We start from the raw sequence: 13387 nt of genomic DNA, 5'->3' as shown, positions 1-13387 counted from the left end.
CATAAACAAAAGTATGTGGACACCCCTTCAAATGAGTGGATTCTGCTATTTCAGCCACACCCGTTGCTGACAGGTGTATAAAATTGAGCACACCGCCATGCAATCTTCATAGACAAACATTGGCAGTAGAATGGCCTTACTGAAGAGCTCAGTGACTTTCAACGTGGAACCGTCATAGGATGCCACCCTTCCAACAAGTCAGTTTGTTACATTTCTGCCCTGCTAGAGCTGCTCCGGTCAACTGTAAGTGCTGTTATTGTGAAGTGGAATCGTCTAGGAGCAACAACAACTCTGTGGTTGGCCACACGAGCTCACAGAATGGGACCGCCGTCTGTCCTCGGTTGCAGCACTCACTACCAACCAGCTCAAGAACTGTTCGTTGGGAGCTTCATGAAATGGTTTCCATGGCAGAGCAGCCACACACAAGCCTAAGATCACCATGCGCAATGCCAAGTGTCGGCTGGAGTGGTGTAAAATTCGCCGCCATTGGACCCTGGATCAGTGGAAATGCGTTCTCTGGAGTGATGAATCACGCTTCACCATTTGGCAGTCCGACGGACAAATCTGGATTTGCATAGTGCCAACTGTAAAGTTTGGTGGAGGAGTAATAATGGTCTGGGGCTGTTTTCCATGGTTCGGGCTAAGCTTCTTAGTTCCAGTGAAGGGAAATCCTCACGCTACATACAGCATACAATGACATTCTAGGCAATTTTGTGCTTCCAACTTTGTGGCAACAGTTTGGGGAAGGCACTTTCCTGTTTCTGTTTCAGCATGACAATGCCCCCGTGCACAAAGCGAGGTCCATACAGAAATGGTTTGTCGAGATCAGTCTGGAAGAACTTGACTGGCCTGCACAGAGCCCAGACCTCAACCCCATCGAACACATTTGGGATTAATTGGAACGCCGACTGCGTGCCAGGCCTAATCGCCCAACATCAGTTCCCGACCTCACTAATGCTCTTGTGGCTGAATGGAAGCAAGTCCCTGCAACAATGTTCCAACATCTAGTGGAAGCCTTCCCAGAAGAGTGGAGGCTGTTATGGCAGCAAAGGGGGGACCAACTCCATATTAATGAACATGATTTTGGAATGAGATGTCGGACAAGCTTTTTGGTCATGTAGTGTATATTGTTGTAAATGGATTTCGTCCTTCCTGTCATCCTCCCCCTTTCTCTCATGAACTTATACAGACTTTTGTAGCATGGCAACATGTTGTTTTGTGAAGTGATCAGCTCCTCCAGTCGTACAGACTCCATCCATTATCATCACACTGACCATCTCTCCTCTAAGACTGCAAGTCTGGACCTCCTGAAGACTGGCTGCTGCAGGGCCTCAGCTGGTATGTAATCTACCACTACCCCATGTTTTAACTCTAGTATACTGTAAAACAAACTGAAGACACAGGACTGGGCTGGTATAAGATGGAATGTGTGTGTGAGATATAGATAGCGAGAGGGCAGAGAGAAAGGTGTGTGTGTGCGTGCATGGAGGGGTGTGCTAAAAGGTGCGTAACCTTGTAAAATAAGACATGTCCAGGTGATGAACAACTCTGACTTCCTCTTCTGTCATAATGTCATTTCACATTATTACACAACACTATCCCCACTGGCTGGCTCTCATGTACAGTATTAGGTTTCGTACTTAATGAATAGACACCAGGTCACCGCAGAGGGAGAAACGGAGAGCAAGGGGAGAGGAAAAGAGTAGAAATATGGGGCAATGTTATGTTTACTTCCAGAGTCTCTGTGAGAAGCAAGAGTTCCAGTCTCACATATCCTGCGTTAACTCCCTAGTCTGAGGGTTAAGGAGTAGGGTGAAGTTGCCCTTAGGGCCTAGATGCTGATCTTGGGTCAGTATTGCATTTTCACCACTAATGGTTATGGTTAGGATTGGGGGAGGGGGAGCTAATCCTACATCTGTACTTAGGGGAACTTCACCCCCCCGAGCGAGGGTTTACCCTGAATGAAGTTGTTCCCAACAGGCATCTGAGAGCACTGTATCTGTTGTCCACTAGGGGACACTACACGCTGTGCATGTCATCCCCCTGAGACCGCACTGGTACACAGGTGGGTGTTATGCTGACAGTTTTATTGAGAAGTTCACACACACACACACACACACACACACACACACACACACACACACACACACACACTCACACAGATGGAGAGGATTTATTGTGTTTATTTGAGCAGAAACTTATCCAAATGGAAGTGTTGCTTTGCCAGTTCACCGGGAGGTGTGACAAGCACAGGGGACTAAGGTGCCAAACCACCACTTGGGCACATGACACCTAGCTAGCTTGTCATCTCTCTGTGCCATGGAGCCTATAGTATTTCTGAGCCATCTCTCGATCAGTTTACAGCCGATAAAGACAAAATGTTCCTAAAACTTAAACAAAGACAGAGAATCAAACAGCCAACCGTGACCGTGCGGTAAGACTCCTATTCAAACAAGCTGTTCTCCAGAATGGGGGATGTATGTGTTACTATGTAACATAAACCTAGTCTAACAAACTAATGTTGATCTAATGTGATTTACTATGCTTATTGAGCCGCCATTAACTGACATGTCCCTAACTGATGATTGGCAGCTGCTTCCTACATTCAACAGCCGCTAATCCATCTCACACCCTTAGCCTCCTTTGAAGGCCAGACAATGTAATGGGATGATCCATGCCCAAACACCATCTTCCCCCCTGACAAACATCCTATGAGTATTCCTAGGTGTCCAACACTTCAACTTCCCTACTCAAACACCTTCACATTTGGCCCGTTTGAGTCGCCCGCTGGCTGAGGTGTCACTAGGCATTGGGGACCTCCACACTCACACAGCACTAGACCGGATCCAACCAGTCAGGCTAAAGCAATACCAACCCGGAGAACCATAGAGGAAGGGCCTGGGATGGTGAACTTGAACCCTGGCTGCCTCACTCAGTAACAGTTGCTTGCTTAGCACATGTGACTTCCAGGCGTGTGTGTGAACGGTCCTGTGGGCAGCGGTGAGAGGGACCATATGCTCTGGGTCTGGGAGCGGAGGTCTGGTCCCAAAGCGTGGTCAACCGGCTCAACCCCTCACAGCGATGTCAAGCCCTCACAGCATCCACACTGACCCCCTCTCCACAGGGACAGACTCCCCCCAGCACCACGTCCTGTTCCTCCACTCCGCCTTGCCAGCTATCAACCACTGGGGATTAGATAAATGGTCTCTCCCTGGCTTATGCCCTGCCTCCCACTCAATCGCTGTCTTGTCTATTTTCTCATATTGCTTCGTCTTTACAGCCACCTCTCTTCCATTATATTAACTCTTTCTCAATCCAATTGAAATGATGATTGCTATGACAATATTTGGATTAATTATTGTCTTTGTGTATTTATCATGCATCAGTTGTAACTGAGTAGTTTAGCTTGTATTACACAAGCTGGTCGTCTATTTTTTTTTCCCAGAAGGAGACATGCCTATCTTCCATCCCTGCCAGATGTCCATAAAATCACACAGAGTGTTACACAACTGGAGGCAGAGTGGTGGGAAGGGATTGGGGTGGGGTGGGGGGGGGAGAGAGCAGAAATGTTTTTAGGAATTCCAGGAGGCGTAAAAATGTGAGATCAGATCTGCAGAGAGACAGAGAGCGCAGTATGAGGGAGGTAGAGAAGCAGAGTGCGGTATGAGATATCCAGGGAGGACAGGAAAGGCAGGAAAGGAAGGCGCTGGAGAAGACAAGCGTTTTTACAGACACAGACAAAGGAGATAGAGGAGATGGAGCGTTTCCTTACAAACGCTGTCAGAGAATGGAAGGAAACTCAAGGCAGGAGTCGCTCTTCCATTTTGCACTCTGTTTCCCTGATGAAAGAAGACCATGGTTGCGTCTGAAATTGCACCCTGTACCCTATGTAGTGCACACATTTTGACCAGAGCCCATAGCGTCAAAAGAAGTGGACAATAGGGTGCCTTTTAGAAAGCACACTAAAGTCTTACAATGATAACGTCAGGTGTGCTCATTGCAATATAATAAACCCATTACAAAGCTTACCTTATTGTAAAGTGTTGCCTAACTGAGTGCTGTGTGATAATAATTAGGATCCTTTACAATAATTCCAACTCAAGGTGTCCTAAAAAAATCCATCCCCAGCCCCAACATTAAAAATATTTTCACATGACCCTCTCCTTGTACTGTCAAATAAACTGAACAACCCCCCCCCCCCTCCCCCCATAGAATTAACTCCAAATAATGTTTACAAAAATAACACTAATTGTAACGACTCTGTGTTTATAAATGTGGATGTCGACTTTGCCACTTCAGCATGCTTTGTGGCACAGTCAATGCCACGCAGGGCTACGAGCCAGAAGATTGAGTGTTCGCCGACCACCACAGACGAGCGCAATCTCTCTACCTATTACATTACGATCAGAGCAATGATCAGCGAGGGTGAAATCCGATTTTCAACATTTTGATACCATATTTATAAATATATAAAATATATCAAACTAATTTTCAACCAATATGTTTCTGTGCCAATACACCACGAGACCAATAATCAAAACATAACAACTTTGGGCACTTCAATATCATGGTTTGTGTTATCAACACCACAATGAAAAGACTATGTCAATCTCGACAAACAGAAAATACATCCCTCCCTACGTTGTAGACTTGCCCAGAATCAAAGGCTTGGCTTGACAATCTCCAAATGTCATTAAACTTTTTGGTGTTTTGTAACAGATGTCTCTTTCCATTCATCAATTGGCCGCTGCACAGTTTGTATTGATTGATTGATTTGATTTCTCAGTTAAAAAAATACATATGTACACAAAGATTTTTAAAAGTGACCAGAATTGCACAATAAAGTCGGGGACTTATTTCCTTTGTGGTCCCTATTTTTTTTAACATCAATACACATACATTACAGAGATAGAGACAAAAACATTCTCAACCTCCAGATGAGTATGAAAGGGGAGTTTGAGTACATTTCTTACAAGCTTGTTTGGCTGGAAGCTTATTCTTTAGATGTTTGGAGCTGCTGGTAAACCATGACGTGCAGGCAAAAATCAAAGTGACACTGGCCTAGCGCACTTGCCAGAGTCTTTAAGGGGTCTATAGCTAGGTTTCCATCCAACTGGCGACAGATTTTCATGTGAATATTCAAAAATCTAAATAATAATATGCCATTTCAGAGTTTCCTTTAGATAAAGTTGGCGCTGGACAACACGACAGGGAAGATTTTAATTTAGTTGACATTTGAGAAATTTTACGGGTATCCATATGCATTCAGATCCGACCTGGCGCAGCCTGCTCCACTAATAAACGAGGGATATTGGCCAAATGAGACACATTTACGTGTCTTTAAAAGAAAAGAATTATATTGTTAGATAATAGGAGTAAGTCTGGTAGGCCTGAAACAGACTTCCTCACCTCAGGTTCAAATGTTGAGTCAGTTGGAGCGCCGGGGCGCATTGCCTTCATATCATAGACCTGCAGCAGCTAAAGCTTAATAATAGCCACACCATACCAAACCTTCACAAACGTTTCTAAACTTTATTAGGGTAATATCAAAAGTAAGTCTAACCATTATTTATAAGGAAAGTACGAGCAGAAGAACGAATGTAAAACATTCTGTGCCCAGTAAAAAACTGTGCCCAGTAAAAAAAACACCCAACCCTTCCCAAAGCAAAAATAAAACGTTTGACAACCCTCCCTTTTTAAACTTTTTTTAAAAACCTTTATTTAACTAGGCAAATCAGATAATTCAGAACAAATCAGAAAAAAATCTTATTTACAATGACGGCCTACCCCGGCCAAACCCGACCGGTGCTGGGCCAATTGTCCACAGCCCTATGGGACTCCCAATCACGGCCGGTTGTGATACAGCCTGGAATCGATCCAGAGTGTCTGTAGTGACGCCTCTAGCACTGAGACGCAGTGCCTTAGACCGCTGCGCCACTCTTGAGCCCCCTTTTGGACCAACCCTCCCCCTGAGTAAATGTCGATCTGTCCCTAAGGAGGATCCAATGACAGCAGGTGTCAAATTGAGCCATTGAAAGCACAAAGCATACCTCATTATTTTAATCCTATTCAAAACATTATCTCAGAGGAAACGGGCTATTATACGAACAGGAGGCCTCAGTGTTTTGTGATGCACACCTGCAGGGACTGGAGCTCTGGGGCTCTACCTTACATTAGCATGTAAACAGTGTTCTCTTTGGCATAGAGATCCCATGGCCTGATAAGGGCTTAATTCAATTGTCTAGGGAAATGTCTATTGTTTTCTCTCTATCCATTTAAGAGATAGCGAGGGGGCAGGGAATGGTGCCAGGCACAACACCAAGTACCTGATTCAAATTTGAGCCAGGGTAAGATATTATTTAGTAAAATCTTTAAAATGATTCCCTGTTTATGGCACATTTACTGGGCTTTCTGGAGACGGATAGAGGAGAGGTGGCACGGGGGGGATGGTGTCACTCATTCACTCTCTCGTTTTCTCTCACAGAGCTAGAATGAACGGCCGGATGGCTGTGGATGTTTGGCTGTGTTTGTCATTCACACTCAACGTCTACCTCTGTCACAGCAGATGGGAGCCGAAGGGGGAGGAGTACTTTGAGAAGGGGGACCAAAGGAATCGCATTCCCCACCAGTGTGTGTGTGTGTGTGTGTGTGTGTGTGTGTGTGTGTGTGTGTGTGTGTGTGTGTGTGTGTGTGTGTGTGTGTGTGTGTGTGTGTGTGTGTGTGACCACCCCCACGCACCACCACCCTTCCCCGCAGCTTCTCACCCCCCCTCCACCATTAGCATAACACCTCCAGAGAAGAACAAAACTCTAGCCTAGGCCTGGTGTTGGTCCTCCCCTCATGCGAGAACACACAGACACACACACACACACACACACACACACATAAACACACACACACAACACACTAGCCACGAGGAGCCCCCACAGCAACAGATGTCAGTATCATCTGACTGAGAGACAGTAAATAAACACAACTAGATAAACAGGACTCTGTGGAGACGCCAGAGAAAGAGACAGAGAGAAATAGAGACGAAAGAGAGCGAGACCACACAGACATGTTATAAATAAGAAGATGGCTACTCATTTTCCAACGCGGAGTTGAATGAGTTTTTGGAGACTGATTTTGATTAAACTGGTAGAAAACCTGCTGGCCTTGTCTGTCCAAGTGGAGCAGCAGCCTTCTCTTTAGAATGCCAGGGATATTAGCTGATCATTTAGAGAGATTCACGGTTTCCCTGTCTCCTCTTTGGGACTGGTTATGATTGTTCTCAGCAGACAGAAAGTGAGTAAGTCCCAAATTGCTCTCTATATCCTTTTTAGTGCACTACTTTGCCATTTGGGACATTGCTAGTGCTATCCTTAGCCTATGGGGCTGAAAGCAACTGAGGCAGGGCAATATGGTCCATCCATATAGTGTCAGACCTCAGGCCACGGAAGGCTACTATGCCAGCTGGGTTTTATATCAGCACAGGTGTCTGAGCCAGGAGTGAGAACATTGCTATCAATGTTGCTTTCTCTTTCTTTCGTTCTCTCAATTCAATTCAAGGGCTTTATTGGCATGGGTAACATATTTACATTTACATATGTTTACATTCACAAAGCAAGTGAAATAAATAATAAACAGAAGTGAAATAAACCCCAAAATTACGTTAAACATTACACTCACAAAAGTTCCAAAGGATTAGAGACATTTCAAATGTCATATTATGGCTATGTACAGTGTTATAACAACGTGCAAATAGATGAAGTACAAAAGGGATAATAAATAAACATACATATGGGTTGTATTTACAATGGTATTTGTTCTTCATTGGTTGCCCTTTTCTTGTGGCAACAAATCTTGCTGCACATTGTGGCATTTGACTCAATAGATATGGGAGTTTATCAAAAAGGGATTTGTTTAACAATTCCCCAACAACTACCTAAAACACACAAATCTAAATGGATGGAATAAGAATATGTATATATAAATATATGGATGAGCGATGGCTGAGCAGCATAGGCAAGGTGCAATATATGGTATAAGATACAGTATATGCATATGAGATGAGTAATGTTTGATATGTAAACATTATTAAAGTTGCATTGTTTAAAGTGACTAGTGATCCATTTATTAAAGTGGCCAATGATTTGAGTCTCTATGTAGGCAGCAGCCTCTCTGAGTTAGTGATTGCTGTTTAGCCCTTGTGGGGTCTTGTGGAGCTTGGAGGGTACTATGGTGTTGAATGCTGAACTGTAGTCGATGAACAGCATTCTTACATAGGTATTCCTCTTGTCCAGATGGGATAGGGCAGTGTGCAGTGCGATGGCGATTGCATCGTCTGTGGACCTGTTGGGCGGTACGCAAACTGAAGTGGGTCTAGGGTGGCAGGTAAGGTGGAGGTGATATGATCCTTGACTAGTCTCTCAAAGCACTTCATGATGACAGAAGTGAGTGCTACGGGGCGATAGTCATTTAGTTCAGTTATCATTGCCTTCTTTGGTACAGGAACAATGGTGGCCATCCTGAAGCATGTGGGAACAGCAGACTGGGATAGGGAGTGTTTGAATATGTCCGTAAACACACCAGCCAGCTGGTCTGCGCTTGCTCTGAGGACGCGGCTAGGGATGCCGTCTGGGCCGGCAGCCTTATTAGGATTAACACGTTTAAATGTCTTACTCACACTGGCCACGGAGAAGGAGAGGGGGGAGCACAGTCCTTGGTAGTGGGCCGCGTCGGTGACACTGTATTATCCTCAAAGCGGGCGAAGAAGGTGTTTAGTTTGTCTGGAAGCAAGACGTCAGTGTCCGTGACGTGGCTGGTTTTCTTTTTGTAGTTCGTAATTGCCTGTAGACCCTGCCACCTATGTCTTGTGTCTGAGCCATTGAATTCCGACTCCACTTTGTCCATGTACCGGCATTTCGCTTGTTTGATTGCCTTGCTGAGGGAATAACTACACTGTTTATATTCGGCCATATTCCCAGTCCTCTTTCCATAGTTAAATGCGGTGGTTTGCGCTTTCAGTTTTGCGCGAATGCCGCCATCCATCCATGGTTTTTGGTTAGGGTATGTTTTGATAGTCACAGTGGGTACAACATCTCCAATGCACTTCCTTATAAACGCACTCACAGTCAGCATATAGATTGATGTTATTCTCTGAGGCTGCCTGGAACATTTCCCAGTCCGCGATGATTCCGATTGGTCAGACCAGCATTGAATGGTTCTAGTCATGGGTACATCCTGTTTGAGTTTCTGCCTATAGGGCAGTAGAAGCAAGATGGCGTCATGGTCGGATTTACTGAAGGGAGGGCCTTGTATGCATCGCGGAAGTTAGAGTAGCAATGGTACAGTATATTGCCCGCGCTGGTGCTGCAATCAATATGTTGATAGAATTTAGGTAGCCTTGTTCTCAAGGCTACCTCCCTAACCTTCTCGCTTCCTTTTATGTGCTTGTAATTTAAACGGCTCTTTTCTGGATTTTGATAATTAGCAGGTGTCGGCCTAATTCTGCTCTGCAAGCATTATTTGGTGTTTTACGTTGTACAGTGAGGATATTTTTGCAGAATTCTGCTGCAGAGTCTCAATTTGGTGGTTGTCCCATTTTGTGAATTATTGGTTTGTGAGCGGACCCCAGACCTCACAACCATAAAGGGCAATGGGTTCCACAACTGATTCAAATATTTTTAGCCAGATCCTAATTGGTATGTCAAATTTATGTTCCTTTTGATGGCATAGAAGGCCATACTTGCCTTTTCTCTCAGCTCGTTCACAGCTTAGTGGAAGTTACCTGTGGCGCTGATGTTTAGGCCGAGGTATGTATAGTTTTTTGTGTGCTCTAGGGCAACTGTGTCTAGATGTCATTTGTATTTGTGGTCCTGGCAGCTGGACCTTTTTTGGAACACCATTATTTTGGTCTTACTGAGATTACTGTCAGGGCTCAGGTCTGGCAGAATCTGTGCAGAAGATCTAGGTGCTGCTGTAGGCCCTCCTTGGTCAGGGACAGAAGCACCAGATCATCAACAAACAGTGGACATTTGACTTCAGATTATAGTATGGTGAGGCCTGGTGCTGCAGACTGTTCAATTCGTTGATATGTATGTTGAAGAAGGTGGGGCTTAAGCTGCATCCCTGTCTCACCCCACTGCCCTGTGGAAAGAAATGTGTTTGTTTTTTGCCAATTTTAACCGCACACTTTTTGTTTGTGTACATGGATTTTATAATGTTGTTTGTTTTTCCCCCAACACCACTTTCCATCCCTTTGTATAGCAGACCCCATGCCAAATTGAGTCGAAAGCTTTTTTGAAATCAACAAAGCATGAGAAGACTTTGCCTTTGTTTTGGTTTGTTTGTCCAATTAGGGTGTGCAGGGTGAATATGTAGTCTGTCGTAAGGTAATTTGGTAAAAAGGCAATTTGAAAGTTGCTCTGTACATTGTTGTCACGCCCTGGCCTTAGTATTATTTGTTTTATTTATTATTTTAGTTAGGTCAGGGTGTGACATGGGGTATGTGTGTATTTTGGGGTATTATATGGTAGAGGGGGTGTTGGTTGTAGTTTATGGTTTTGTGTTGAGTGTATGTGTTTAGCTGTGTCTATGTTGGGTGTAGTTTTCTAGGAAAGTCTATGGTGGCCGGAATGGGTTCTCAATTAGAGACAGCTGATTTCGGTTGTCTCTAATTGGGAGCCATATTTAAGGCTGCCATAGGCTTTAGCTGTTTGTGGGTCATTGTATATGTCTATGTCGATGTAAGTAGTCTGTGTGTGCACTTGCGTTTGAAGTTTCACGATCGTTTGTTGTTTTTGTTAGTGTGGTTTAAGTGTTTCGTGATCATCTTCGTCGTTATAATTAAAGAAGATGTATTCATATCATGTTGCGCCTTGGTCCTCTCATTCACGTCAACACGATCGTGACAGAATGACCCACCTATATACGACCAAGCAACATGACCAGCGGCAACAGGAGCAATGCAAGGATTCATGGACATGGGAGGAAATTTTAGACCGGGAGGTACCAGGAGAATATAACCGCCCCAAAGCTGAGCTGGAGGCAGCGAAAGCAGAGAGGCGGCGATATGAGGAGCTAGCTAGGAGGCAGGAAAAGGAACCTACAAAGGATCTGGGCTACACTACGTGGGAGGAGATCGACAGGTGGGCGATCAACCCAGGGAGAGTGCCGGAGCCCGCCTGGGATTCTCTGGCGCAGTGCGAGGAGGGATACCGGCGAATGGAGGCAGCACGACGAAGCGGTAGGAAGCCTGTGGGAAAACCCCAAAAATTTCTTGGGGGGGGGGGGGGCTTAAAGGGAGAGTGGCGAAGTCAGGTAGGAAACCTGGCCTACTCCCTGTAATTACCGTGGAGAGCGAGAGTACGGGCAGACACCGTGTTACGCAGTAGAGCGCACGGTGTCTCCTGTACGTGTGCATAGCCCGGTGCGGGTTATTCCACCTCCCCGCACTGGCAGGGCTAGATTGAGTATTGAGCCGGATGTCATGAAGCCGGCCCTACATATCTGGCCACCAGTGCGTCTCCTCGGGCCGGTTTACATGGCACCAGCCTTACGCATGGTGTCCCCGGTTCGCCTACATAGCCCGGTGCGGGTTATTCCACCTCCCCGCACTGGTCGGGCAACGGGGAGCATTCAACCAGGTAAGGTTGGTCAGGCTCAATGCTCAAGGGAGCCAATACGCCTGCACGGTCCGGTATTTCCGGCGCCACCTCCCCGCCCCAGTTCAGTTCCACCAGTGCCTACACCACGTAACAGGCTTCCAGTGTGTCTCCAGAGCCCTGTTCCTCCTCCACGCACTCGTCCTATGGTGCGTGTCTCCAGCCCGGTACCACCAATTCCGGCACCACGCACTAAGCCTCCTGTGCGTCTCCAGAGTCCTGTGCATCCTGTTGCTGCTCCCCGCACTAGCCCTGAGATGCGTGTCCCCAGTCCGGTACCACCAGTTCCGGCCCCACGCACTAGGCCTAATGTGCGTCCCCAGGGTCCAGTATGCCCTGTTCCTTCTCCCCGCACTAGCCTGAAAGTGCGTGCCTTTAGCCCGGTGCCTCCAGTTCCGGCACCACGCACCAGGCCTACAGTGCGCCTCATCCGGCCAGAACCATCCGTCTCCCCAGCGCCGTCTGAGCCATCCGTCTCCCCAGCGCAGTCTGAGCCATCCGTCTCCCCAGCGCCATCTGAGCCATCCGTCTGCCCAGTGCCGTCTGAGCCATCCGTCTGTCCAGAGCCATTAGAGCCGCCCATCTGTCCCGACCCGCCAGAGCCATTAGTCAGTCAGGAGCCGCTAGAGCCATTCGTCAGTCAGGATCTGCCAGAGCCACCAACCAGACAGGATCTGCCAGAGCCGCCAACCAGACAGGATCTGCCAGAGCCGCCAACCAGACAGGATCTGCCAGAGCCGCCAACCAGACAGGATCTGCCAGAGCCGCCAACCAGACAGGATCTGCCAGAGCCGCCAACCAGACAGGATCTGCCAGAGCCGCCAACCAGACAGGATCTGCCAGAGCCGCCAACCAGACAGGATCTGCCAGAGCCGCCAACCAGACAGGATCTGCCAGAGCCGCCAACCAGACAGGATCTGCCAGAGCCGCCAACCAGACAGGATCTGCCAGAGCCGCCAGCCAGCCATGAGCGTCCAGATCCGTCTGCCAGCCATGAGAAGCCGGATCCGTCAGCTAGCCATGAGCAGCCAGATCTGTCAGCCAGCCATGAGCCGTCCAACCAGGATCCGCCGGAGCCGTCATCCAGCCAGGATCTGCCCATTATCCTGGTGCTGCCCCTTATCCTGGTGCTGCCCCTTATCCTGGTGCTGCCCCTTATCCTGGTGCTGCCCTTTATCCCGGTGCTGCCCCTTATGACTATGGTGGGGTGGGGACCACGACCAGTGCCGGAGCCGCCGCCGTGGAAGGAAGCCCACCCAGACCCTCCCCTAGACTATGTGCTGGTGCGTCCGGAGTTCGCACCTTAAGGGGGGGGTTATGTCACGCCCTGGCCTTAGTATTATTTGTTTTATTTATTATTTTAGTTAGGTCAGGGTGTGACATGGGGTATGTGTGTATTTTGGGGTATTATATGGTAGAGGGGGTGTTGGTTGTAGTTTATGGTTTTGTGTTGAGTGTATGTGTTTAGCTGTGTCTATGTTGGGTGTAGTTTTCTAGGAAAGTCTATGGTGGCCGGAATGGGTTCTCAATTAGAGACAGCTGATTTCGGTTGTCTCTAATTGGGAGCCATATTTAAGGCTGCCATAGGATTTAGCTGTTTGTGGGTCATTGTATATGTATATGTCGACGTAAGTAGTTTGTGTGTGCACTTACGTTTGAAGTTTCACGATCGTTTGTTGTTTTTGTTAGTGTTGTTTAAGTGTTTCGTGTTCATCTTCGTCGTTGTAATTAAAGAAGATGTA

This window comes from Salvelinus fontinalis, chromosome 41, assembly GCF_029448725.1.
Source record: "Salvelinus fontinalis isolate EN_2023a chromosome 41, ASM2944872v1, whole genome shotgun sequence".
NCBI classification, from domain to species: domain Eukaryota; kingdom Metazoa; phylum Chordata; class Actinopteri; order Salmoniformes; family Salmonidae; genus Salvelinus; species Salvelinus fontinalis.
Note: the sequence above shows the minus strand (reverse complement) of the source record.